This window comes from Chiloscyllium plagiosum, unplaced genomic scaffold, assembly GCF_037043375.1.
Source record: "Chiloscyllium plagiosum isolate Xiang-an unplaced genomic scaffold, Cpla_swu_hap1 HiC_scaffold_3, whole genome shotgun sequence".
NCBI classification, from domain to species: Eukaryota; Metazoa; Chordata; class Chondrichthyes; order Orectolobiformes; family Hemiscylliidae; genus Chiloscyllium; species Chiloscyllium plagiosum.
In genome coordinates, this window is record NW_028270141.1 from 14,463,567 (window position 1) to 14,491,261 (window position 27,695).

The following is a 27,695-nucleotide window of genomic DNA, read 5'->3' on the forward strand; positions in this document are numbered from 1 at the left end:
CAGTTTGACACCTGGACCTAACCTAAAAAATTCATCTGGAGCAACTATTAATTTCATCATTCCAGATTATTTTCCAGAATTGCTGAAGCTCGCAATATTTGGCAGGACTGTCCCGAGCACAAGTGAAGAGAACGTTCAAAACACTGACACACCCTTGCTATGCAGCAGACCTCTGCAGTCCCCGATTCCCAGGCTTAGTTCAGCCCTATCGTGCATGCGACTGTCATCACATGATCAAAATAAAACGTATAGCATGCAGACACAAAACAAAACACATCTCCAAGTGGGAAGGAGATGCCCTGGGTCAGAGCCGCTCTGATGGGAGGAGGAGGGATAGAAGGAGGAAGCAAGAGCAGATGGGAGAAAGAAATTGTTCCACTTCATCAAGCAGCCTGGCAATCCATCACTCTGATTAAAGAATAGCCAATAAATGAGGAGAAGTGTTAAGTGAAATTCATGAGTCCTCAATGCATCTGAATTCAAATGCCAATCAGCATCAACGCCTTACATTCACTTACCATACCACCATGGAGATGACAATGAGCTTAAATTAAAGCTTTGTTGCCATCATCACAACACAGGAGTTGCCATGTTTTCAGCCAGAAAATGTTCCAGGATCTTTAAAGTTTGCGTTTTGAATCAAGGCTGTGAAAAACTCAACTTAGCCACAAATGTGAAAACAAAATAGTACTCAAGTCACAAATGATTCTCTGAGATTGTATCCCTGCTGAAGTTATTACTGTTGTGCATTCTCTCACTGTGAAAGAATATTTTGCCTTTAAATAGTTTTACAAAATTACTTATCAGTAAAGATGTTGATCATTCTCAGTGGTACAAAATCTATTTTGCAGGCAATATTGCTGTATCCCAGCAATATTATAAATAAAATTTGAATTGTGTTGTTCCTATGTTATAGTTTTAAAAGATAGTCTTTTAACTCTCTCCATCCCTTTACTGAGCTTGCTTGTGAACTGTTTATAATAAATTTTTATATTGATCCATATTATTTTCTTCCGCGTTAATCTGAAAATGTATTTTAAACTAGAGTTGGTTTCAGACAGGCAGGGAATAGACAAATTTTAATTACATCCACTGTCAGTAAGTTTGGCTATTGGGACTCATCCGCGTTTGTTGTGTCTGTTCAAAACAAGTTAAAATACAAACAAAGAACTGTGCATGCTGGAGATCTGAAACAAACATAAAACCCAGAGAAAAAAAAACAGAAACTCAGCAGGGCTGGCAGCATCTGTGAAAGGAGAAACAGAGTTAACCTTTCAAATCCAGTGACCCTTCTTCAGAACTGATAACAGCTAGGAAAAGGGGATATTCATTCTCCACATCCCCCAAACTCCACCCACAGCCATCCACATAAAGATCACCTTTTCCAACTGCTATTACTTGTAAAGAAGGATCTCTGGACTTGAGACAATAACAAGTTGCATTTATAATTTGAACACAATATGGAAGTTCTAAAACACTGAGAGCCACGTTAGGGAACATAAGGGTGATGGGGTGAATAGAAAGGGCCTGTTTACGATCTAGGAGCAAGACTTTGGAAGAACTTAAATTAATAGAGGTGGAGGAGACTAGTCAGGAGAGCACTGATCAGCCATGTCTGTAGGTCACAAAAGAATGGATAAGAGTTTATCAGCAGGTTAGCTGAGTTAAAGGTGGACACGAGATGATCTAATGGTCATCTTTGTACTGGAAAATTTATGGGGTTAGACATTTAGTTCACAGTCAAAGTTGAGTTTGACTTGATATTAAGCGTGTAAGCATTTGGTTTAACCTGACAAACTGGCCAGTATGGGAGATAGAATTGATGGTAAGGGAACAGAGTTTTTCACTAGTGCCAAAGGCAATCTTTCCAGTGCTCAATTACAGGAAATTAGGTTTCATGTTGGACTGGAGACCAGGCAACATAGAGACAATGAAGAGTTAAGGAGGGGAATGGTGAGGTCAAACTGGATATTGTCAGCATATATCAAATGTCATGTCTTCAAATGATGTCAATAAGTGAGAAAATGTAGAAGGGAAGTTAGGTACAATGAAGGCGAGATTCTTGCGGGATGCCCAATGTTGATTCAGAGCTGTATAATTTTCTGTCCCAGAATTTTTTTCCAAATTCATTCATGGGATGTAAGCATCACTGGTTGGACCAGTATTGATTGCCCATCTATACTACCCAGAGAATCAACCACATCAGTATGGGTCTGGAGTCACATGTAGGCCAGACCATATAAGGATAGCAGATTTCCTTCTGTAAAGGATTTTAGTGAACCATAAGGTGTTTTCCCCAACAACGATTTCATTCTCATCATTAGATCTATTTCCAGATTGCTACTGAATTCAAATTCCATCATCTGCCATGGCATAATTCACAGAAACATAGAAACACAGAAACATAGAAGATAGGAACAGGAGGCAGCCATTTGGCCCTTCGAGCCAGCTCTGCCATTCATCAAGATCATGGCCGATCGTCCAACTCAATACCTAAGTCAGCTTTCTCCCCTTTTGGTCCCATTCGCCACATGTGCTATATCCAGCCACCACTTGAATTCAAACCCAGGTCCCCAGAACATTGCATAACTAATTAAGAGTCTTGTGATAAATTAACTTGGTGGTGTCATTGTGGATGTTCTTTTGTTGAATATATTTAAAGTTGGCACAGACAGATTCTTGGCCTTCCAGAGAATCAGGAATATGGGGAATGGGAAACAAGTAGAGTCAAGACCTAGATCATCCATAACCATATTAATTAGCGGAACAAGCACCATTGACCAGCCGAGATAAGAAGATAATTCATTGCAAGAGATTTTACAGACAGGAAAAGATGGATCGAGACCCAATCAGCTGGACAACGGAGAAGAAAATTTGAAGGGGATTGTTATAATCAACTGTGTCAATGGTTACTGCCAAGCCAGGAAGGTTTAGAGTGAAAATATACCACAGTCAGAGTCACAGATTATGACTTATATAACTGGTAAAGATCATTTCAATAGGGAAGAAACATAACAGGAAACAGAAATGACCACGTGCTTAGGCTTTGATTACCAAGTCACCAGTGGTTAATTGAGGTAATATATCAACAAGAACAAGTCGCACTTCTGCTGGAACTTCCTGTTTGCGTTTCACCTACTGCAAAAACTAACACATTTTAATTAAAGATCATCAAGAAATGTATCCGTTCCATTTTAACTGCTCATTTGTTATGTTTCTACTAAATCCACCCACCCCCTATAAAAATATCACAAGATTGACCCCAATCACAATAGGTTTTGAGATGCAATTGAAGCTAGGAAGAAATTGATGTAAATTTAACTGGAATCTCCAATGGCCAAATAGTTGCTCCTGAAGGATAGGTGGGAGGTGTGTTTAAGGATGGAAATGTGTTGCTGGAAAAGCGCAGCAGGTCAGGCAGCATCTAGGGAACAGGAAAATCAACGTTTCGGGCATTAGCCCTTCTTCAGGAATGAGGACAGTTTGTCCAGCAGGCTAAGATAAAAGATAGGGAGGAGGGACTTGGTGGAGGGGCGTCGGAAATGTGATAGGTGGAAAGAGGTCAAGGTGAGGGTGATAGGTCAGACTGGGGTGGGGGCGGAGAGGTCGGGAAGAAGATTGCAGGTTAGGAAGGCGGTGCTGAATTTGATGGATTTGACTGAGACAGGCTGGGGGGAGGGGAAATGAGAAAACTGGTGAAATCCGAGTTCATCCCTTGTGGTTGGAGGGTTCCTAGCCAGAAGATGAGGCGTTCTTCCTCCAACTGTCGTTTTGCTGTGGTCTGACGATGGAGGAGTCCAAAGACCTGCATATCCTTGGTGGAGTGGAAGGGGAATTGAAATGTTGAGCTACAGGGTGGTTGGGTTGGTTGGTCCGGGTGTCCCAGAGGTGTTCTCTGAAACGCTCCGCAAGTAGGTGGCCTGTCTCCCCAATATAGAGGAGGCCACATCGGGTGCAGAGGATGCAATAGATGATATGTGTGGAGGTGCAGGTGAATCTGTGGCGGATATGGAAGTTTCCTTTGGGGCCTTGGAGGGAGGTGAGGGGGGAGGTATGGGCGCAAGTCTTGCACCTCCTGCGGTTGCAGGGGAAGGTGCCGGGAGTGGAGGTTGGGTTGGTGGGGGGTGTGGATCTGACGAGGGAGTCACGGAGGGAGTGGTCTTTACGGAATGCTGATAGGGGAGGGGAGGGAAATATATCCTTGGTGGTGGGGTCCGTTTGGAGGTGGCGGAAATGACGGCGGATGATGCGCTGTACATGGAGACTGGTGGGGTGGTAGGTGAGGACCAGTGGGGTTCTGTCCTGGTGGCGGTTGGAGGGGCGGGGTTTGAGGGTGGAGGAGCGGGAAGTGGAGGAGATGCGGTGGAGGGGATGCGGTGGAGGACATCATCGACCACGTCGGGGGGGGAAATTGCGGTCCTTGAAGAAGGAGGCCATCTGGGTTGTGCGTTTTTGGAACTGGTCCTCCTGGGAGCAGATGCGGCGGAGTCGAAGGAATTGGGAGAATGGGATGGCGTTTTTACAGGGGGCAGGATGGGAGGAGGTGTAGTCCAGGTAGCTGTGGGAGTCGGTCGGTTTGTAGTAGATGTCCGTGTTGATTCGGTCGCCTGAGATAGAAATAGAAAGGTCGAGGAAGGGGAGGGAGGAATCTGAGACTGTCCAGGTGAATTTGAGGTCGGGGTGGAAGGTGTTGGTGTTTAAGGACCCTATGGATTTGCCATCGAGTATGAAGGAATTTTTCTGGGAAATTGAAGATTCCAGTAGAAGGGCCCAATTAATTCAGAGAATTTGGAGGATGCCGTTGAGTGCAGTAAGTAGTTCCTCGGGTGAAGTTAGACTATTAAATACTGAGTCTAACTCCTGAGTAACTATTAAACTATCCTACTTTACACATCCCCAAAAAGTACTCCCCCAGACACTGACCTGACACACACTTTCATCCAACCCATAGTGGGGACCCAGCAACCTTTCCAACCATGATGCCTCCATTCCCCATTCTGAACTCAACACACCTGACCTATTGCCTGACGCAACAACGCAGCATTCTCCTTCTCCCATTTCAGACTCTACCTTGCTTGCCTCAGTCTGAACCTGACTAACCCCCTCACCTTCCCTCCCTGACCAATCAAATGCCACTCCTCAATCTGTACCCCCAACCCCAATTTCTTCCGCTTCACACCTGACCCACCTTCCCACTTAGCCATCACTGGACCCCGACACCCATGCCCAGGCGAGTGCAAAGCTGCCTGAGTCTAATGAATATATTTGTGTTTCCAATCAATATTTGAATGGTACATCTTACTTCTGCCTGAACTTTAATAGATTCTCTATTGTTCTCATTACTTGCCTAAAAATTACTCTGTTTTACTGTCTAAACGGTTGTAAAATAATAGTTGAGAAATATCATTACACTATCACTTCCTATTTCTCATAATTTTATTTCCGTAGATGTACCCATTTTCTTTCTAAAATGTTTCCTTGTACTTTGCATTTCCCCTTTTCTCCTTTCATTCTGTGTTGAGCTGTCAATAACTTTAGTTTTACATAATTCCCAATCTTTTTTCATCTCCACATTGCCTCCTTTAATAATTTTCCACTTTCTTCTTTTGTTTTTACCTCACTATTTACTTTAAACTTTGATATTAACCCCTTCTTGCATGTGCCATAACTTGCACCGCCCTCCAGTACATTGTTCATTTCCTCCTTTCTCCACTCTATAACATTGCTTCCTTTAAGCATGGAGGAATCATTTCATTATCACTCGCTCTAAAGCATTTTATTGTGGCAAATCTTCATTTCTTTTGTATTTAAAGCTGGTTTTAATCTCAACTGGTGTCATAAACTGAATACAAACTGTAAAACAGTGGGACACTGAATTCATCCTGTTCATGAGTAAGACTTGAGTTATATGGTCTTATTTGCAAGCAAATCAAACTGTGCATCCTACTGTTCCTCATTGTATATTGTCTAGTTACCAAATGTCTATCAGACCCTATTCTGTCAACCCGAGTACAAAGACTTAAAGAAGGTTGGAGTAGGGTTAAAGGCACCATTAACAATGCAGTTGGAGTTTACTTTAGACTGACGGATCCCTTTATGGTTGGGGTTAAATTTGCTATTAGAACTCTCCATTATTTTCTGTATGAAGAATCTCATAAGTGACAAGAATATGTGTGGCAGCTGTGTGTGGTCTGTGACTGCATGGTGCCTGAATCTCTATGTGAATATGCCAAGATTTGATATAAAACCCCGAATAATATGATTGGTTTGTTTACGCTGTAAGTGTCATTCACTAACTAAACTTAAAGAAACAGCAGACCTTCTGTGATGGTTAATATTAATGCTTTTAGTAGCAGTGGGAACTGAAACAACTGCAGAAGAAAGCTCAGTCTGGGAATACAACAAAAAAAAGTGTCATAAAAAGTCAGTGGATATTTTAAAGCCTGCTCCTAAACTAAATTAACTGGATGGTATTGACGCCAGCCTGTTTACATTCCACCAGTATCAGTGGCATATAACTTAAAAGCAATCTGAAGCTGTAACAGCCTGTTTAATGTAAAGGGGCTCTACACTTGCCTTGGAATTTCAGTAACACAATAAACAATACAGGGACTACAATGATCAAAGTGCTTCATAGAAACCTGATCATTTACCTAGAATAAAGACATTTTATCAGCTATCCCAAAGCTTTTCTTGACCAACTTCAAAACAAAAGATGGTCATCCAAAATGCTTGTTATCACCCACATTTAATGAGGACTGAATACATCTCACCTGCAGCATCATAATAAACATCGTATAACATTCTGATTGTCTTCCTAGTGCAGCAGAACCCTTTAAAGGAACTTTTCACAAACACTATGGAATCCTAACCTCCCTTTATTTTTCATTCTTGCAATATTTTCCTCTCCTGACAATGTTAAATGCTTTCAAAACCAAACACATAAAGTGCTGGGAAAAACTCAGCAGAACTGGTAGCATCGGTGGGGGGGGGGGGGCGGGTAAGTTAAGATTTCGGGTCTCAAGATCATTCTTCAGGACCCGAAACCTTATCTCTGCTTTCTCTCCACTGATGCTGCCAAACTTGTTGAGTTTTTCCAGCAAATTCTATTTTTGTTTCTGATTTCCAGCATCTGCCGTCCTTTTTTTGTTTAATCTTATTATTTTACTGAGATAAGGCTCTTTGCATATTCTTTGGTATTTTATTTGATTGTCCATGCTTTATGCATAAACATAAGATGCTTAATATCAGAGATGGTTCTACTGCAGCTAGTATTACATCAGTGTAATCCTCTGTCCATGTGGCATTGACATGGAAATTTTTCTTAGTTGGTAATGGGAGACAAGTGGTATTAGTCCATTTTATACAATGCCTCATATTGCATTCCATTGACAAAGGAACAGAGTTTCAGGCACAGCAGAAACCAGTCAAACCAATTCAGCCCCACATGAGATGAGCATTTAGGTCCCCATGTATATACAGTAAAGTTTACTCTCTAGCAATTGGTAATCTGAGGTCTTTTCGGTTTCCATCTCACTGTCAAAGGAGTGTTGAGGCCATTATTCTTAACACTGCTTTGGCTCAGATCAATTAACTCACGCAGGCCAAGAATGGAAACGAGAAATTGTCTTGTCTGAGTGCTTTAGTTTATAGTTCCGTTTGGATTGGCCATGCTAAACTGCACATAGTGTCCAGGGATGTGCAAGCTAGGTGGCTTGGTCATGGGAAACTCAGGGTTACAGGGACAGGGTTGGGGGTGGGTGTTGTAGAGCAAGGGTCTGGGTGGGATGATCTTGAGAGGATCAGTGTGGAATTGATGGTCCGAATGACCTGATTCCATACTGTAGGAATCCTATGATTACCATTCGTTTAAAGGGCTGAGTCACCTGCAGCTCCAAAAGCTTGCCTTATAGAGAAAGTATAAGTAGCTACTAAGCAGAGGTGGGAAATTGAATCTCGCTACCACACAGAGTAGCTAAGCCATAAAGCATGGATGCAGTGAAGTGGCAACTCAGTAGGTACAAAGAGCATTTCCAAATTTGGTAGATTTCACAAAGGGATCATGGACTGTGAGATCAGCAAAAATTTCCAGAGGACACCAATAGACTGGTGAAACAGAAAAGTATCCACAAGGGAGGGGATGCTTTGTAAATTAATCCTGTTGTGACTAACTGGATGATGCATGAATTAAGAAGGAAAGCAAGTCCATTCCTCCCCACCCAGGGACTTAACGGTTTGTAATATCGTATCTGTAACCACAACAAGTTGGGAAACTCACACAAGGAAACTCGTAACAAGTGATATGGATGGGGCATGGTCGGCTATGGAGAGGGATGGATAGAGGAGTATAGTACAGTAGAGGGGGCATGAGAGGCCATGGGGGTGGGAGGGAAGTATGATGGATATGAAAGGTAAAGGGATTGAAGAAAGTCAAGAGGTGGCAAGAATGGGTCTGGAAAGTGTGGGGGGGCTGGAGGGACTTGCTGCATTTTTTTATTGGAAGTGAATGAATTAAGACAGAAGTTTTTTTAAAACAGCGCATCTCCACACCCAGCCCCCTCTGTGACTGGCTCTGAACAAATTTTCCTGGTTGTCTGGCCAGGCAGCAACCCACACCCGATCTCCGATAATGAAAATCCTGTCCTTTCACCACAGATGGACAGGCCAAGCAGAGAGCATTCACAATTGCTGTCACCCAATTGACGATGAAGATTCAAGCCGGAGAAGACAAAAGCAAAAAAAAAAAAATTTGTGGAACTTTTCTAAGATATCAATTTGCCCTCAACTAGCGTATTGTGTTCTCTGCTGGGTGCCACACATTGCGAAGACAGCTGTGGAAAAGATGCAGACAAGCTATCTAATACTTTCCAAGGATGTAAGCCTTCAGTTAAGTGGACAGATTGGAGACATTGGGGCTTTTCTCCTTAGACAAAGCGAAGAGGAAATGAACTAGAGATTGTTCAAATCTTCAGGGAATTGGGCAGAGTAGACAGGGAGATGGAGGAATGGGGCTAGCCCAATTGCTTTATCACAGAGCTGATATATACATGATGGGACAAATGGCTTGCCAGCTACAGAGTAACCATCCTATCATTCTATGATGAGCTGAAAATGTGTTGCTGAAAAAGCACAGCAGGTCAGGCAGCATCCAAGGAACAGGAGAATCGACGTTTTGGGCATAAGCACCTCTTCAGGAATGAGGAAAGTGTGCCCAGCAGGCTAAGATAAAAGGTAGGGAGGAGGGACTTGGGGGAGGGGCGTTGGAAATGTGATAGGTGGAAGGAGGTTAAGCTGAGGGTGATAGGCCAGAGTGGGGGTGGGGCGGAGAGGTCAGGAAGAAGATTGCAAGTTAGGAAGGTGGTGCTGAGTTCGAAGGTCGGGACTGAGACAAGGTGGGGGATGGAGAAATGAAGACACTGGAGAAATCTGAGTTCATCCCTTGTGGTTGGAGGGTTCCCAGGCAGAAGATGAGGCGCTCTTCCTGCAACCGTCATGTTGCTATGGTCTGACGATGGAGGAGTCCAAGGACCTGCATGTCCTTGGTGGAGTGGGAGGGGGAGTTGAAGTGTTGAGCCACAGGGTGGTTGGGTTGGTTGGTCCAGGTGTCCCAGAGGTGTTCTCTGAAACGTTCTGCAAGTAGGCAGCCTGTCTCCCCAATATAGAGGAGGCCATATCGGGTGCAGCGGATGCAGTAAATGATGTGTGTGGAGGTGCAGGTGAATTTGTGGTGGATATGGAAGGATCCCTTGGGGCCTTGGAGGGAAGTAAGGGGGGAGGTGTGGGCGCAAGTTTTGCATTTCTTGCAGTTGCAGAGGAAGGTGCCGGGAGTGGAGGTTGGGTTGGTGGGGGGTGTGGACCTGACGAGGGAGTCACAGAGGGAGTGGTCTTTTTGGAACGCTGATAGGGGAGGGGAGGGAAATATATCCCTGGTGGTGGGGTCAGTTTGGAGGTGCGGAAATGACGACGGATGATACGATGTATATCAAGGTTGGTGGGGTGGTAGGTGAGGACCAGTGGGGTTCTGTCCTGGTGGCAATTGGAGGGGCGGGGCTTAAGGGCAGAGGAGCGGGAAGTGGAGGAGATGCGGTGGAGAGTATCGTCGATCACGTCTGGGGGGAAATTGCGGTCTTTGAAGAAGGAGGCCATCTCAACACTTCAACTCCCCCTCCCACTCCACCAAGGACAAACAGGTCCTTGGACCCCTCCATTGGCAGACCATGGCAACACGACGGTTGGAGGAAGAGCGCCTCATCTTCTGTCTGGGAACCCTCCAACCACAAGGGATGAACTCAGATTTCTCCAGTTTCCTCATTTCCCCTCCCCCCACCTTGTCTGAGTCAAATCCCTTGAACTCAGCACCACCTTCCTAACCTGCAATCTTCTTCCTGACCTCTCCGCCCCACCCCCACTCCGGCCTATCACCCTCACCTTGACCTCCTTCCACCTATCGCATTTCCAACGCCCCTCCCCCAAGTCCCCCCTCCCTACCTTTTATCTTAGCCTGCTGGGCACACTTTCCTCATTCCTGAAGAAGGGCTCATGCCCAAAACGTCGATTCTCCTGCTCCTTGGATGCTGCCTGACCTGCTGCACTTTTCTAGCAACACATTTTCAGCTCTGATCTGCAGTCCTCACTTTCTCCTCTATGATTCTATAATAAATAGATAGATGGATTTTCTGCTCGAGTTATATTATTTAATAAGAATGGGAGGAGAGTCCTGTGCCCCTTAGATCCCTTTTTAATCTTTCCCCTATCAACTTAAACCCGTACCCTCTCTTTCTGTACTTCCCCAACCCGGGAAAATGACTTTGTCTATTTATCCTATCCATGCCCCTCATGATTTTATAAACCTCCATGAGGTCACCCCTCAACCTCTGACGTTCCAGGGAAAACAGCATCAGCCTATTCAACCTCTTTCTATAGCTCAAATCCTCAAAGCCTGGCAACATCCTTGTAAATCTTTCTGGGTTCACATTCAAAGAATTTTAGTCACCCCTATGGGGCAGGTAAAGGAGTCATTTGCTCTCAGTGCTGCCAGCTAGCTCCCATCAAAAGGAAACAGGATAGGTGGGTTTCAACTAATCTGCAAAGGCAAGAATCCCAAATTGCCTGTTCAACTATTAACATTGCGCTACCTGCTCTTAACAGTCAACCCATGGAGTTCTGACTTTTACCTTTCTGGACACGCTTCTTATTTCTAACCCATGTGTATACACGCTGAATTATTACTTTGTTTCATATTTAGTAACTTAAACTCTCTGTTCTGTTAACTTGGTTAAATTGGCTCTTTCCAAAACATAAATTAATTTGATCTGGAAGGAAGGTATCCACATGGGGAGGGGATCCTTTGTAAATTGACCCCCTAGCAGCCAAATTGAGAGGGTGGGCACAATTCCTCTCTCCTCATCTGGGAGTGCAATGATTTAGGGGTAGCTCTTCTGGAGCCAAAGCAGTAGCTCACATCCTCCAGCATGTCACGCTTCTCACCCAAAATGAGCCAGGTTTCCTATTTCTAAAAGTGCCAAATATTTTCAATACTCATGTGTCTTTTTGGAGTAGAACTGGCTTTGATACACACGTGGAGAATGGTGTGCGGAGGTGGGGGCGCGATGTCACTAACCAGGCCAACACTTATGGCCAACTCCTAGTTGCCCTTGAGAACATGATGGTGAGTCAATATAATTCAGTGATTGATCTTTTCAGAGTTATTGCAAAGGGTGGTTAAGAGACAAATACAAAGCAATGTTTCTAAATTTGCCTTAGCCAGAGAGGGTAAAGATATGAGACTTCTTGGCTGAGGCAACATTAGTGAATAAAATGAGGTTTTACAACAATTGAGTAGTTTTAAGATAACTATTGCTTATTCTAGATTTTTATTCCAGATTTTTATGCCATATTCCAGGGTGGCATGGTGGCTCAGTGGTTAGCACCAGGCATCTGGGTTTGATTCCACCCTTGGGTGACTGTGTGGAGTCTGCATGGGTTTCCTCCCACAGTCCTAAGATATGCAGGTTGGGTGGATTGGGCATGCTAAATTTCCCGTTGTGTCTGGGGATGTCCATGTAAAATGGGGGGGTGGGTCTGGTTAGGATGGTCTTTGCAGGGTCAGTGTGGGCTGAATGGTCTGGTTCTGCAATTCAAGGACTCTCTTCTATGATTTACTTTATTAATTATATTTAAGCTCCCTGGTTGCTGCAGTGGTATTTGAACTCCTGTCTCCAGACCATGAGACCAATAATGTTACCCTAATATTCCTGTCTATGTTTATCCAATGTTTTCTCCAAAAGTCCAGTATGTATTTGGTTGCACGACAAAGGCTCACACAGAATCACTTTCCATTTGAATGAGATGCAAGACAGTCAACAGAACAAAGGAATTGTGTCATTTTCAGGAAATTAGAAAATCTATGAAAAGATTAAGTAAAATGACTTAGCATTAATCCTGCAAAATAAACTTTGACACATTAGGAGGAAGATTATCTGAGTTCCCTCTTTATTAGGAAATCTCACATACATTTGTTGGCAAATTCAGAGTTTATAATGCATATGGCAATGGAAGTAAAAATTGTCCCAAGTCTACTCAGTTCAAAATGGCACAATTACAGCATAAAGATGAACAAAGGACACTTTCAATGTGTTACAGATACTGTTTCATACTGCATAGATGTTAACCTCCTTCATTTTCCAAAAAAGTCACTCAAACATCATCCATAAAGTCACCTTTGCAGTGACTGAATGGGATAGATTGTCAATAGCCTAGCCCTGCATCTATTTTTGTTAATAACTTACTAAGTTTTCACCACACCTCTTTTCTGTGTCTAGTTGTAGTTTTGGTGCATTTACAAGAGAATTGCAAATAGGCGAAGTCAGTTGGATTCAATCCTGACGTTCAATTAAAGAAAACATTAGTTTGCCACTTGAAAATGGCAAGCAAGCAGACATACTCATAATGCTTTGAGTTCCAGTTCAATGAACAGCAGAACATGCTCAACTCTGAAAGCAACAGCACTTGGCTGAGTGCAGCAATCTTTTATGGCAATGCCAAGCTCACTTGGATCAAGTATAGAGCACCTGGGATTTATACGGAACAGCTGACAGATTTCAATTCGCTTTAGATTAATAACGCTTTTAAAAGCAAAATCCAAACATCACATTGTGTTCTGGTTCGGGTTTCGTTCATCTCTGCAGTCCAGCTGTTTCTCCATCATCCTGAGAACAGTGATTTCGGAACCTTGTCATCAGGTAATTAATACTGGAGCAGTAGGCAAAGAACGCATCGGGGAAATAATGTTTTGACCTGTTTATTGATTGATCCTTAAGAAAATCTAACCAAAGCGCAGTATGCAACATATGGAAAAATGTGGGCTTTCCCGCACAGTTTTCAGCTCTTTTCTGGAACCTGTGGTGGCCTTTAGTGTTTTTTTTCTGTAAGGTCATCCAATCGAACATAGAGGTAAACAAGGCACATCTCTGCAAGTCAAGCAATTTAGTTGAACCTTTGCGTCAACATTCTTCTTTTGGTGCATTTGTCATTGTGTACTTCAAAGCAAGGGATTTTAACACTGAGCAATAGAATGCTTTTTGAGATTCATGAAAAGCAACAAAGAATTTTGTGCCAGGGGTTTGTGATATATTTTATGTTGCAGTTAAATCAAAGTCAGAAAAATTAATTAACATGTTCCACTCAATGGGAGGTAATTTGAAGAAAGATGGCTGGAAAATTACTGCTGAAACTTGGACATTGGAAGAGGCTTTCAACTGCTGGCTGTCTGTTCCTTGGCCAATCAATGAGTGACTGCTACATGAATTTCTAAGCCCCCATTTTCCCACTAGAGGCAAATTTGAGGCAGAACTGGAAGTAGCTGTCGAACACTCCCACCCAAGAAAAGAGAATCGGAATTAGAATTAAATTTATTGTTACATGTGCTCACTTGACAGCAGTGAAAAGTTTACAAGTTGCCACATACAGCGCCATCCAAGGTCCCTAGGTACAGATTGGAAAGTCCAAGGTTTTCAGGGGAAAAAAAAGAGAAAAGTAAAGAAATAAAAATTCAACAATAAATTTGACAAATAGAGAAATAAGAGTTCAGAATAACAATCCTTCCAGCCCAGACCACGTTGGACTTCACCTCAAGGCCAGGGGTTCGAGGCCACACTAAAGCCAGGAGTTCGAGTCCAGTCTGAGGACTGGAGTTAGAGTCCATACTGAGGCCGGGAGTTTGAATCCATGCTGAGGCCTGGAGTTTGAATCCACGCTGAAGCCGGGAGTTTGAGTCCACACTGAGGCCAGGAGTTTGAATCCATGCTGAGGCTGAGAGTTTGAATCCATGCTGAGGCCGGGAGTTTGACTCCATGCTGAGGCCGGGAGTTTGAATCCATGCTGAGGCTGGGAGTTTGAGTCCACGCTGAAGCCGGGAGTTTGAGTCCACACTGAGGTCAGGAGTTTGAGTCCACACTGAGGCCAGGAGTTTGAATCCATGCTGAGGCTGAGAGTTTGAATCCATGCTGAGGCCGGGAGTTTGACTCCATGCTGAGGCCGGGAGTTTGAATCCATGCTGAGGCTGGGAGTTTGAATCCACACTGAGGCCGGGAGTTTGACTCCATGCTGAGGCCGGGAGTTTGACTCCATGCTGAGGCCGGGAGTTTGAGTCCACGCTGAAGCCGGGAGTTTGAGTCCGCACTGAGGCCGGGAGTTTGAGTCCGCACTGAGGCCGGGAGTTAGACTCCATACTGAGGCCGGGAGTTCGACTCCACACTGAGGCCGGGACTTTGAATCCATGTGGAGGCCAGGAGTTTGAGTCCACACTGAGGCCGGGAGTTTGAGTCCACATTGAGGCCGGGAGTTTGAGTCCACATTGAGGCCAGGAGTTTGAGTCCACACTGAGGCTAGGAATTTGAGTCCACACTGAGGCCGGGAGTTTGAGTCCACACTGAGGCTAGGAATTTGAGTCCACACTGAGGCCGGGAGTTTGAGTCCATGCTGAGGCCGAGAGTTTGAGTCCACTGTGATGTAGCTGTCAAAATCAGAACAAATACTTGTTCTCGTGCCTTGAATTCAACTTGAGGAGAAATGAGCTGAGCAGGCATTTTTCATATCTCTCAGCACTGAGCAATCCCAAAATCATAAAGAATTGCCAAAGAATATGTTTTCTTTTAATTCATTTTTGATTTTTTTTTGGATCACAAAGATTGGGAATGCTCCATCCCAATCCTAATGTATTCTTTACAACATCCGATTTCTCCACTGGCTGGCTTCCCCTTTTCTCCATTCTATTGCTGTCAATATTTCACCATTTAGTTGTCACAGGCCAACTGTTTGGACTCCTTTTTATGAATAATAAATGAAAGTGTGTTTGTACGGCTGCATTGGGCAAGCACTATCCACCAATCGTTGTTATTACATTTGTGAAATGTTTCACCATTTGTTGCACAGTGACAATACAGAGCAAGATCATCTTTCAAACTCTCATATAATTTTGTGTATGCACTGCCGCAGGCAAAGGAGCATTTGGAACATAGACTTTCTTTCCAATTTTGCATGGACACGGATATACGTCAGGGTGGTGTTTGAAACTCAGTCCCATATCCTCGGCTGATCGTCATTTGTACCTATTGCATGAGCTGCCAGTTTGTGTAGTGGGTACAAGTTACTACAAGCATTAAAATGAAACTAAGTTCCTGTGGGAAAACGTGAAATTGTCCATTTCAGCAGAACAAATAAAAAAGCAGATTAATTAAATCATGAGAGACCATAGAGTTCTGAGATGCAGAGGGATCTGGGTGCCCAAAGACATGAATCACAAAAGTTTTATTCTTGCCAGTAAAATAATTATGAAATCTAATTGAATGCCATTGTTTATCATGAGATGAATTGCACACAAAAATGAGGAACTCATCCTTCATCTCTACAGAGCATTGATGAGATTCAGTGTCCTGTGTACAATGCTGACCTCTTCATTAAGGAAGCATGTAAATATGTTGGAAGCAGTTCTGAGAACATCAACTCGACTAATAACTGGAATAGGTGTTTTGTCTTTGAGAAAAATTTGGACAGGCTAGACTTGTATCTGTTGAAGTTTAGAAGAGTAACAGACAACTTGATTGAAACATGAGATCCTGAATGATCTTGACAGGCTGAGATATGTCCTTTAGTGAAATAATTTAGGGGTTAATGTTTGAGACTAGTGTATTGCCTATTTAAGACAGAAATGAGGAGAAATGTTTTCTCTCAAAGGGTTTTGGAACTCTTTTCCTCAAAAGGCAGTGAAAGCACACACTGTTTGAATATTTTTAAGGCAGAGGTTGATAGATTCTTGACAAGCAAGGGCATGAAAGATAACTACATCAGGCAGGAATGTGGAGAAATCAGATCAGCTTTGATTTTATTGAATAGTGAAATAGTTTTCAAGGGCCAACTGACCTAATTCTGCTTCTAATTTATTTGTTAAAAATTTTACAATACCAGGTTATAGTCCAACTGGTTATTTTGGAAGCAATAGCTTCTTCATCAAGTGGTTGTGGATGAAGGAGCAGCGTTTCGAAAGCTAGTGCTTCCAACTAAACCTGTTGGACTATAACCTGGTGTTGTGTGATTTTTAACTTTGTCCACAGCCAGATCCAACACTGGCACCTCCAAGTCATAATTTATTTGTGTTTCTGTTTGTATGTCCTTGATCAGTCTATACATGTGCAAGTTATTGTAGAATGTAGAAGCAAAAAATACTTGCATTGCCATTGTATTGGAAGATACACAGCAACTAATTTGTACAGAGCAACATTCCATAATCAGTGATAATGACCAGCTAAACAGTTTAACTGATGTGGTCTGATATATAATTATTGGCCAAGACAATGATTAGCACCATGCACAACTCCTGATGAAGGGCTTATGGCCGAAACATTGATTGTCCTGCTCCTCAGGTGTTGTCTGGCCTGCTGTGCTTTTCCAGCACCACACTCTCGACTCTGATCTCCAGTGTCTGCAGTCCTTACTTTCTCCCACTATTTACAACTCCTCAGATAATAAAGCATATATGTCCATATGCAGCAAGACACAGACATCATCCAAATTTGGACTGAGATGATTTGCATCTCACACAAGCAAGCCATCTCTAAAAAGGAGATAACCTAACCATCTCTCTTTGAGTTTCAATAGTATTTCCAAGACAGAATTTCCCACTATTCACATCCTGGAGGTTACTAGTTGTCAGAATCTGAACTGAGCAGAGCATACTGGGTGGCACAGTGGCCTAGTGGTTAGCACTGCTGCCTCACAGCGCCAGAGACCTGGGTTCAATTCCCCCTGTATGGAGTTTGCACATTCTCCCCGTGTCTGCATGGGTTTCCTCCGGATGCTCTGGTTTCCTCCCACAGTCCAAAAATGTGCAGGTGAATTGGCCATGCTCAATTGCCCGTAGTGTTAGGTGTAGGGGTAAGTGTAGGGGAATGGGTCTGGGTGGGTTGCTGTTCAGAGGGTTGGTATGGACTTGTTGGGCCGAAGGGCCTGTTTCCACACTGTAAGTAATCAAATCTGATCATCTATACAAAGTATGGAGCTCCAAGAGCTTGGACTTCTATGGTGAGTAACTCATCTCCTAATTCCCCAAAGTCTGTCCACTATTCCATCTGATGGTGGTGCTGGGGGTTGGAATGAGGTCACGCTAGACTTCATAGAACCATAGAGTCATAGAGATGTACAGCATGGAAACAGACCCTTTGGTCCAACCATTCCATGCCGACCAGATATTCCAACCCAATCTAGTCCCACCTGCCAGCACCCGGCCTATATTCCTCCAAACCCTTCCTATTCATATACCCATCCAAATGCCTCTTAAATGTTGCAATTGTACCAGCCTCCACCACTTCCTCTGGCAGGTCATTCCAAACACGTACCATCCTCTACGTGAAAAAGTTGCCCCTTAGGTCTCTTTTATATCTTTCCCCTCTCACCCTAAACCTATGCCCTCTAGTTCTGGACTCCCCAACCCCAGGGAAAAGACTTTGCCTATTTATCCTATCCATGCCCCTCATAATTTTGTAAACCTCTGTAAGGTCACCCCTCAGCCTCCGATGCTCCAGGGAAAACAGTTCAAGCCTGTTCAGCCTCTCCCTATAGCCCAAATCCTCCAACCCTGGCAACATCCTTGTAAATCTTTTCTGAACCCCTTCAAGTTTCACAACATCTTTCCGACAGGAAGGAGACCAGAATTGCATGCAATATTCCAACAGTGGCCTAACCAATGTCCTGTACAGCCACAACATGTCCTCCTTACTCAGACCAATAAGGGAAAGCCTTCTTCACTATCCTATCTACCTGCAATTCCACTTTCAAGGAGTTTTGAACCTGCACTCCAAGGTCTCTTTGTTCAGCAACACTCCCCAGGACCTTACCATTAAGCGTATAAGTCCTGCTAAGATTTGCTTTCCCAAAATGCAGCACCTCGCATTTATCTGAATTAAACTCCATCTGCCACTTCTCAGCCCACTGACCTATCTGGTCCAGATCCTATTGTAATCTGAGGTAACCTTCTTCGCTGTCCATGAGCAATCATGATACACCAGTGTTGGCCGTGTTGACTCAAATATGTGACAGTTTCTCCAGTAATGAGACAAAAGGCATGACTGAGTATGATGGAAGTGAATGGGGCAGCGCGGTGGCTCAGTGGTCAGCACTGCTGTCCCACAAAATCAGGGACCCGGGTTCGATTTCAGCTTCTCTGCATGGAGTTTGCACATTCTCCCTATGTCTGTGTGGGTTTCCTCCAGGTGCTCTACTTTCCTCCCACAATCAAAACTGTGCAGGTTAGATGAATTGGCCATGGTGAATTGACCATAGTGTTCAGGGATGTGTAGATTAGGTGCATGAGTCAGGGGTAAATATAGGATAATAGGGTAGGGGAATGGTTCTGGGTGGGTTACTCATCAAACGATCAGTGGGGACTTGTTGGTTCAAATGGTCTGTTTCCACACTGTAGGGATTCTATGATTCAATCAGTGAGATGTTGAGATCTCCCCATTGTGTAAGTGGGAGGTACAGAGCGTAGAAGGGGTCAATAGCTTGGGAGGATTAAATGAGTGAGAGCTTTCCATACAACCTACCCATTTCCTCCTCCTCAAATGAGTAAACCACAATGTGAGAGAGAACGAGAAGAAAATGAGCAACAAGAGGGAAACAGAAGAGGCGAGAGACAAAGAAACAGCAAAAAAGAGAACCAAATAAGGAGAACAGAAATTTTCCAGAAGTATAAATGGAAAAAGAAGATTGTTGGATCTGGAGAGGTGGATGAAAGCCTCAATTTACTGGAACTCTATCCCAAAGAGGAAAATCTTTCTAGACTCACCAGTCGCTGCATCCAAAGGACTGTAAGCCATCATTTGTGTCACCTCCAACAGTTTGCAGAGACTGGGCACATATTCCACCCTTCTCCCCTCCCTCATCAGCATTCTGCAGGGACCACAGCCACTGGAGTTCTCTGGTTTACCCCTCCTCCACTCCCAACACCTCCCCACACACCGTGGCATCTTCCTACAATTGTAGATGGTGTAACACCGGTCCAGTTACTTCCTCCTACCGCAGCTTCCAAGGCCCTGGACACACCTTCCAGGTGAAGCAGCGATTTACTTCATTAATTATAATCTCCCCTACTTGCTGTTCACAATGTGGACTCCTCTACACTGGAGAAATGAAACATAGACTGGGTTACTGCTTTGCAGAACACCTACACTCTGTTGGCAAAAATGACCCTGAATTTCAGCTGCCTGCCACTTCCAACACATCATCGTGTTCCCATGCCAACCTTCCTGTCACATTTCTGCCTGCTACAGTATTACAGACAGCCTCAGCATAAGCGCACCGGGCAACATCTCACTCTCCATTTGGGGACCTTGGAAGCTCTGGAGCTCTAGCACTTGGTGGATTGGCCACGTTAAATTGCCCATACTGTTCAGGGATGTGTTGATTACGTGGGTTAGCTGTAGGAAATGTGGGCTTACAGGGAAAGGGTCAGGGGATGGGTCTGAGTGGGATGCTCTTTGGAGTTGTTGGGCCGAATGGCCTGTTTCCCCACTGTATGAATTCTATGAACTCAGCATACAGTCATAGAGTCATTGATATGTACAGCACAGAAGCAGACCCTTCGGTCCAACTCGTCCATGCCGACCAGATATCCCAACTCAATCTGGTCCCACCTGCCAACACCTGGCCCATATCACTCCAAACCCTTCCTATTCATATACCCATCCAGATGCCTTTTAAATGTTGCAATTATACTAGCTTCTACCACTTCCTCTGACAGCTTATTCCCTCATGTACCACCCTCTGCATGAAAACATTGCCCCTTAGGTCCCTTTTAAATCTTTCCCCTCTCACCCTAAAACTACGCCCTCGAGTTCAGGACTCTCCCACCCCAGGGAAAAGACTTCGTCTATTTATCATATTCATAGTTAAAAATCACACAATACCAGGTTATAGTCCAACAGGTTTATTTGGAAACACTAGCTTTTGGAGCGCTGCTCCTTCATCAGGTGGTTGTGGAGCACCCCAGTCCAACACCGGCATCTCCAAATCATATCCTATCCATGCCCCTCATGATTTTACAAACATCAAAAGATCATCCCCTCAGACTCCGATGCTCCAGGGAAAAAAGCCCCAGCCTGTTCAGCCTCTCCCTGTAGTTCAAATTCTCAAACCCTGACAGCATCTTTGTAAATAATTTCTGAACCCTTTCAAGTTTCACAACATCTTTCCGATAGGAAGGAGACTAGAATTGCATGCAATATTCCAAAAGTGACCTAACTAATGTTCTGTACAGCCACAACATGACCTCCCAACTCCTGTACTCAATGTTCTGACCAAAAAAGAAAAGCATACCAAACGCCTTCTTCATTATCCTCTCTACCGGTCAGCCCACTTTCAAGGAGCTATGAACTTGTACTCCAAGGTCTCTTTGTTCAGCAATACTCCCTAGGACCTTACCATTAACTGTATAAGTCCTGCTAAGATTTGCTTTCCCAAAATGCAGCACCTCGCACTTATCTAAATTAAACTCCACCTGCCACTTCTCAGCCCATTGGCCCATCTGATCAAAATCCAGTTTTAGAGTTTGATAACTTTTGAGCCTGATTCCATCCTCCCACGTTTACTACCCACCTCACACCCCGTATTGTTTTACCACAGTAACCTATTCTCACCTACTCATAATCAAATTATCATATTACATGTGTTGCTTTCCATACAACCTACCCATTTCCTCTTACTGATACCTCTTACTGATACCACTCATTCTGCTTTTCTTCTGTCCTGACCTACTACCTGCTTCTGGATTAGTGGTGCTGGAAGAGCACAGCAATTCAGGCAGCATCCGAGGACAGGCAAAATCGACGTTTCGGGCAAAAGCCCTTTATCAGGAATAAAGGCAGAGAGCCTGAAGCATGGAGAGATGAGCTAGAGGAGAGTGGGGGTGGGGAGAGAGTAGCATAGAGTACAATAGGTAGGTGGGGAAGGAGATGAAGGTGATAGGTCAGGGAAGAGAGGGTGGAGTGGATAGGTGGAAAAGGAGCTGGGCAGGTCGGACAAGTCCGGACAGGTCGAGTTACTGGGGGTTAGAAACTAGGATGAGGTGGGGGAAGGGGAAATGAGGAAACTGTTGAAATCCACATTGATGCCCTGGGGTTGGAGTGTTCCGAGGCGGAAGATGAGGCGTTCTTCCTCCAGGCGTCTGGTGGTGAGGGAGCAGCGGTGGAGGAGGCCCAGCACCTCCATATCCTCGGCAGAGTGGGAGGGGGAGTTGAAATGTTGAGCCACTGGACGATTTGGTTGATTGATGCGGGTGTCTCTGAGATGTTCCCTAAAGCGCTCTGCTAGGAGGCGTCCAGTCTCCCCAATGTAGAGGAGACCGCATCGGGAGCAATGGATACAATAGATGATATTAGTGGATGTGCAGGTAAAACTTTGATGGATGTGGAAGGCTCCTTTAGGGCCTTGGATGGAGGTGAGGGAGGAGGTGTGGGCACAGGTTTTACAGTTCCTGCGGTGGCAGGGGAAAGTGCCAGGATGGGAGGGTGGGTCGTAGGGGGGCGTGGACCTGACCAGGTAGTCACGGAGGGAACGGTCTTTGCGGAAGGCGGAGAGGGGTGGGGAGGGAAATATATCCCTGGTGGTGGGGTCTGTTTGGAGGTGGCGGAAATGTCGGCGGATGATTTGGTTTATGCGAAGGTTGGTAGGGTGGAAGGTGAGCACCAGGGGCGTTCTGTCCTTGTTGCGGTTGGAGGGGTTGGGTCTGAGGGCGGAGGTGCGGGATGTGGATGAGATGCGTTGGAGGGCATCTTTAACCACGTGGGAAGGGAAATTGCGGTCTCTAAAGAAGGAGGCCATCTGGTGTGTTCTATGGTGGAACCGCTCCTCCTGGGAGCAGATACGGCGGAGGCGGAGGAATTGGGAATACGGGATGGCATTTTTGCAAGAGGTAGGGTGGGAAGAGGTGTAATCCAGGTAGCTGTGGGAATCGGTGGGTTTGTAGAAAATGTCAGTGTCAAGTCGGTCGTCACTGATGGAGATGGAGAGGTCCAGGAAGGGGAGGGAGGTGTCAGAGATGGTCCAGGTAAATTTAAGGTCAGGGTGGAATGTGTTGGTGAAGTTGATGAATTGCTCAACCTCCTCGCGGGAGCACGAGGTGGCGCCAATGCAGTCATCAATGTAGCGGAGGAAGAGGTGGGGAGTGGTGCCGGTGTAATTACGGAAGATCAACTGCTCTACGTAGCCAACAAAGAGACAGGCATAGCTGGGGCCCATACGTGTGCCCATGGCTACCCCTTTGGTCTGGAGGAAGTGGGAGGATTCAAAGGAGAAATTGTTAAGGGTGAAGACCAGTTCGGCCAAACGAATGAGAGTGTCGGTGGAGGGGTACTGTTGGGAACGTCTGGAGAGGAAAAAACGGAGGGCTTGGAGGCCCTGGTCATGGCGGATGGAGGTGTAGAGGGATTGGATATCCATGGTGAAGATGAGGCGTTGGGGGCCGGGGAAACAGAAGTCTTGGAGGAGGTGGAGGGCGTGGGTGGTGTCTCGAGCGTATGTGGGGAGTTCCTGGACTAGGGGGGATAGGACAGTGTCGAGGTAGGTAGAGATGAGTTCAGTGGGGCAGGAGCATGCTGAGACAATGGGTCGGCCAGGGTGGTCAGGCTTGTGGATCTTGGGAAGGAGGTAGAACCGGGCAGTGCGGGGTTCCCGGACTATGAGGTTGGAAGCTGTGGGTGGGAGATCTCCTGAGGTGATGAGGTTGTGTATGGTCTGGGAGATGATGGTTTGGTGATGGGGGGTGGGGTCATGGTCAAGGGGGCGGGAGGAAGTGGTGTCCTCGAGTTGGCGTTTGGCTTCAGCGATGTAGAGGTCAGTGCGCCAGACTACCACTGCGCCCCCTTTGTCCGCTGGCTTGATGGTGAGGTCAGGATTGGAGCAGAGGGATTGGAGGGCTGCGCGTTGTGAGGGTGAGAGGTTGGAGTGGGGGACGGGGGTCGACAGGTTGAGGCGGTTAATGTCCCGGCGGCAGTTGGAAATGAAGAGGTCGAGGGCAGGTAACAGGCCAGCGCGGGGTGTCCAGGTGGATGCAGTGTGTTGGAGGTGGGCGAAGGGGTCCTCGGAAGGTGGGCGGGAGTCCTGATTGTGAAAGTAAGCTCGGAGGCGGAGGCGACGGAAGAATTGTTCGATGTCACGGCGTGTATTAAATTCATTGATGTGTGGACGGAGGGGGACAAAGGTGAGTCCTTTGCTGAGGACTGATCGTTCGTCCTCAGTGAGGGGGAGGTCTGGGGGGATGGTGAAAACTCGGCAGGGCTGGGAGCCAGGAGCTGGTGTAGGTGTAGAGCTGGGAGTGGGGTCGGAGCCAGTACCTGGAGTGGGTGTGATGGTGGGGGGAATGGGGGTAGAGTCATGAGTAGGGGTAGTGTTCCCCTCGGGGTTCTGGGGGGTGGGGATAGTGACAGTGGGGTCTGTGGGGGGGCGTGTCAGCAGAATGCAGGTGAGTGGCGCTGGTGGGGGCGGAAGTGGTGGCAGACACGGCAGTAGGGGTGGCGGAAGTCACTGAGCGTGTGGCATCGGCGATGATGTGAGGGCCGGAAGTGGCTGTGGGAGTGGCCATGATGGGGGCAGAAGTGACATCATCAATCAGCGTGGGGGTGGTAGCTGCATCAGCCGCATGGCTAATGGCGTTTCCGAGGCCAGGGGAATCTTCAGGAATGTTTGAGGAGCGCTGGTTATGGAGGTGGGTAGATAAAAGTTTGTTGTACTTACAGTTTTTGATGTTTGAGATGGAATTGAAATACTGTTTGTTGAGAGTATGGATTCTCCTGAGGATGTAGTACAGAGTGGGTCCTTTGCAATTCTGAGAGAGTGTGGCCCTCAGCTACTACTTCCTGCTTTACCTATTCATTTTGTACCTCCATCTAAAACCGACAGAACTGCGGATGCTGTCAATCAGAAACGAGGAAGGGTCACTCAACCCGACATGTTAGCTCTGATTTCTCTCCACAGATGCTGCCAGGCCTGCTGAGCTTTCCCAGCAATTTCTGTTTTTGCTACATCTCCTTCTCTCTGTGCTCCATCTCCACCTATCCACCTATCCACTCATCTGCACTCACCTCCTCCAACCTCAGCTCCAGCCTGAATCCAACTTTTTCCCAGCTGCCAAAAGTTCTGACTAAGAGTCACTGCACACAAATCACTATCTCTACTTTCTTCCCGTAGACGCTGTCAGACCTGCTGAGTTACACCAGTAATTTCTCTTTTTGTTTCAGATCTCCAGCATCTGCCATTCTTGTGTTTTTACATAGAAACCTGCGTCCTCAAACTCAGTGTGAGCAACATCAATGGGAAATGCAATGACTTTATGGAGGTTATTTAATGAGCAATTTGTGCTTAATTTTGGACAAAGTTAAATATCACCCAACACTACGTTGTAGTAAAAAAAAGGTTTATTTAGAAGTACAAGTTTTCGGAGCACTGCTACTTCATTGGGTATAAATTCTGTGTCTTATGATCCTGCCCCACTCGCTACCTAAAAAAGGAGCAATGCTCTGAAAACTAGTGCTTCCAAATAAACCTGTTGGACTATAACCTGGTTTTAGATTAGATTACCTACAGTGTGGAAACAGGCCCTTCGGCCCAACAAGTCCACACCGACCCGCCGAAGCGCAACCCACCCAGACCCCTACACCTAACACTACGGGCAATTTAGCATGGCCAATTCACCTAATCTGCACATCTTTGGACTGTGGGAGAAAACCGGAGCACACCCACACGGAGAATGTGCAAACTCCACACAGTCAGTCGCCTGAGACAGGAATTGAACCCGGGTCTCTGGCATTGTGAGGCAGCAGTGCTAACCACTGTGCCACCGTGTTGTGTGATTTTTAACTTAGTCAACCCTAGACCAACACCAGCGCCTCCACATCGTGGCTTAATTTTGGAGTTATAGTTTTGAATTTTGGGAATGAAACACAGATGAGTGGTGCTGATGTGGGGGAGAGGATGTACTTAGTCATTAAAAATGGCAGACTGCATCAAATTATAGGGCAAAAGTGAGGACTGCAGATGTTGGAGATCAGAGTCTAGATTCGAGTGGTGCTGGAAAAGCACAGCAGATCAGGCAGCATCCACGGAGCAGGAAAATCAACATTTCAGGCAAAAGTCCTTCATCAGGAATGAAGGCAGGGAGCCTCTGGGATGAAGAGATAAATGGGAGGGGGCATGGGTGGGGCTGGGAGTAGGTAGCTGGGAATGCTATAGGTAGATGGAGGTGAGGAATGATGGTGATAGATCAGAGCGGAGGGTGGAGCGGACAGGTGGCAAGGAAAATGGACAGGTAGGACAGTTCAAGACGCTGGTACTGAGTTGGAAGGTTAGCTCTGGGATAAGATGGGGAAAGGGGAGATGAAGAAACAGGTGAAATCTACACTGATCCTGTCTGGTTGGAGGGTCCCAAGATGGAAAATACAGCGTTCTTCCTTCAGGTGTTGGGTGGTAAGTGTTTGGCTGTGGAGGAGGCCCAGGACTTGCAAGTCCTTGGCGGAGTGGGAGCGGGAGTTAAAATGTTTGGTCACAGGGCAGTGGGGTTGTTTGGTGCATGTGTCTCTGAAACGCTCCATAAGTTTGCATCCTATCTCCCCAGTGTAGTGAAGACCACACCAAGAGCAATGGACACAGTAGGTGACTTGTGTGGAAGTACAGGTAACTCTCTGTCAGTTGTGGAAGGATCCTCCATGACTTTCATTTCCCTGGCCTCCAATGCCTCATCTTCACTATGGACATCTAGTCCCTATGATGAAGGCCTCCAAGCCCTTGGTTTCTTCCTCTCCCGTCGACCCAACCAATACCCTTCCACTGACACTTTCATTGGATTGGCTGAACTTTCCACTGACACTTTCATTGGATTGGCTGAACTTGGCACCACCCTCATGACCTGTCCTACCTGTCCATCTTCCTTCCCATCAATCCGTTCTGCCCTCTTTCCCGACTTATCAACTTCACACCCACCTATCGCATTCCCAGCTACCTCCCCCAGCCCCACTCACCCATTTATCTCTCAGCCCACGGCTTCCCAAACCACCCCCACCCCCTCCACATTTCTGATGAAGAGCTTATGCTCGAAACATCGACTGTCCTGCTCCTCGGATGCTGCTTATCCTGCTGTGCGTTTCCAGTACCACATTCTTTGACTCTGATCTCCAGCATCCGCAGTCCTCACTTCCTCCTTGTTGCATTAAATTACAGGAAAACACAAATAGATTTGCAGAGAGGACATAGGAAAGGCAAATCAAACTTCACATAGCAAGATGTAGGTGGTCCAGGTCAGCAAGTGTAAGTGAATGATTTATTCACTGTAATGTGAGAAACTAAAAGGGGTGTAGGCAATCACATGCAAATACAAATGCAAAAGTTGTAAAGAAGCAACACAAGTTGATGAAACTGGAGATAGTACAATCAAGAAGCTGTTGTTCATTTCTGGAGAAACAGAATATAAAAGTAGGGAGGTAATGTTACATTTATACAGAACCTTTGTTGTGACTATGACTGAGTGCTGTTCTGGCCACCGTATTGCAAGAGACTATTTAAAATACTGGACAAAGTGCAGTAATGATTAACAGAGAGGTTACCACAATTGGAAGGAGGAGGTTATCAGGTAAGATTGAGGAAGTGAGGAGTATTGAGCTGGAAAGAGAGAAGACGAAAAGAAGAGAAATGATATGAGTCTTTAAAATAATGAAAACATCTGAAAGGACCAATGTGGGGAAACTGTTACTATGTGGGTAAATCCAGCAGTAGGAGGAATAAATATCAGATAGCCTCTAACAGGAGAAATATCTACACGCAGAGTTTGATGAGAATATAGAACTTGCTGCTATATGGAGTAATTAAAACAGGAACCAACAATGTACTTAAGGGAATACTTCATACGTCGATGAGAAAGAAGGGAATAACAAAATGTGGGAAAAGTGCGAAGGAGTATGTAACGTGGGATGTGAAATGCTTGGTGTAAAAACATCAGCATAGGTTGTGCCAAATGGCAAGTCATGTACTTCTATACATCTCATCATCGCTCATGTTCACCCTCCATGGGTAGTGAGGTGTAGGATTTCCATAAACTGCTTGTGAAAAAATAAGATTAAAGTATGCACAAAAATTTGGCCTCGAAACAGCAATCTCTT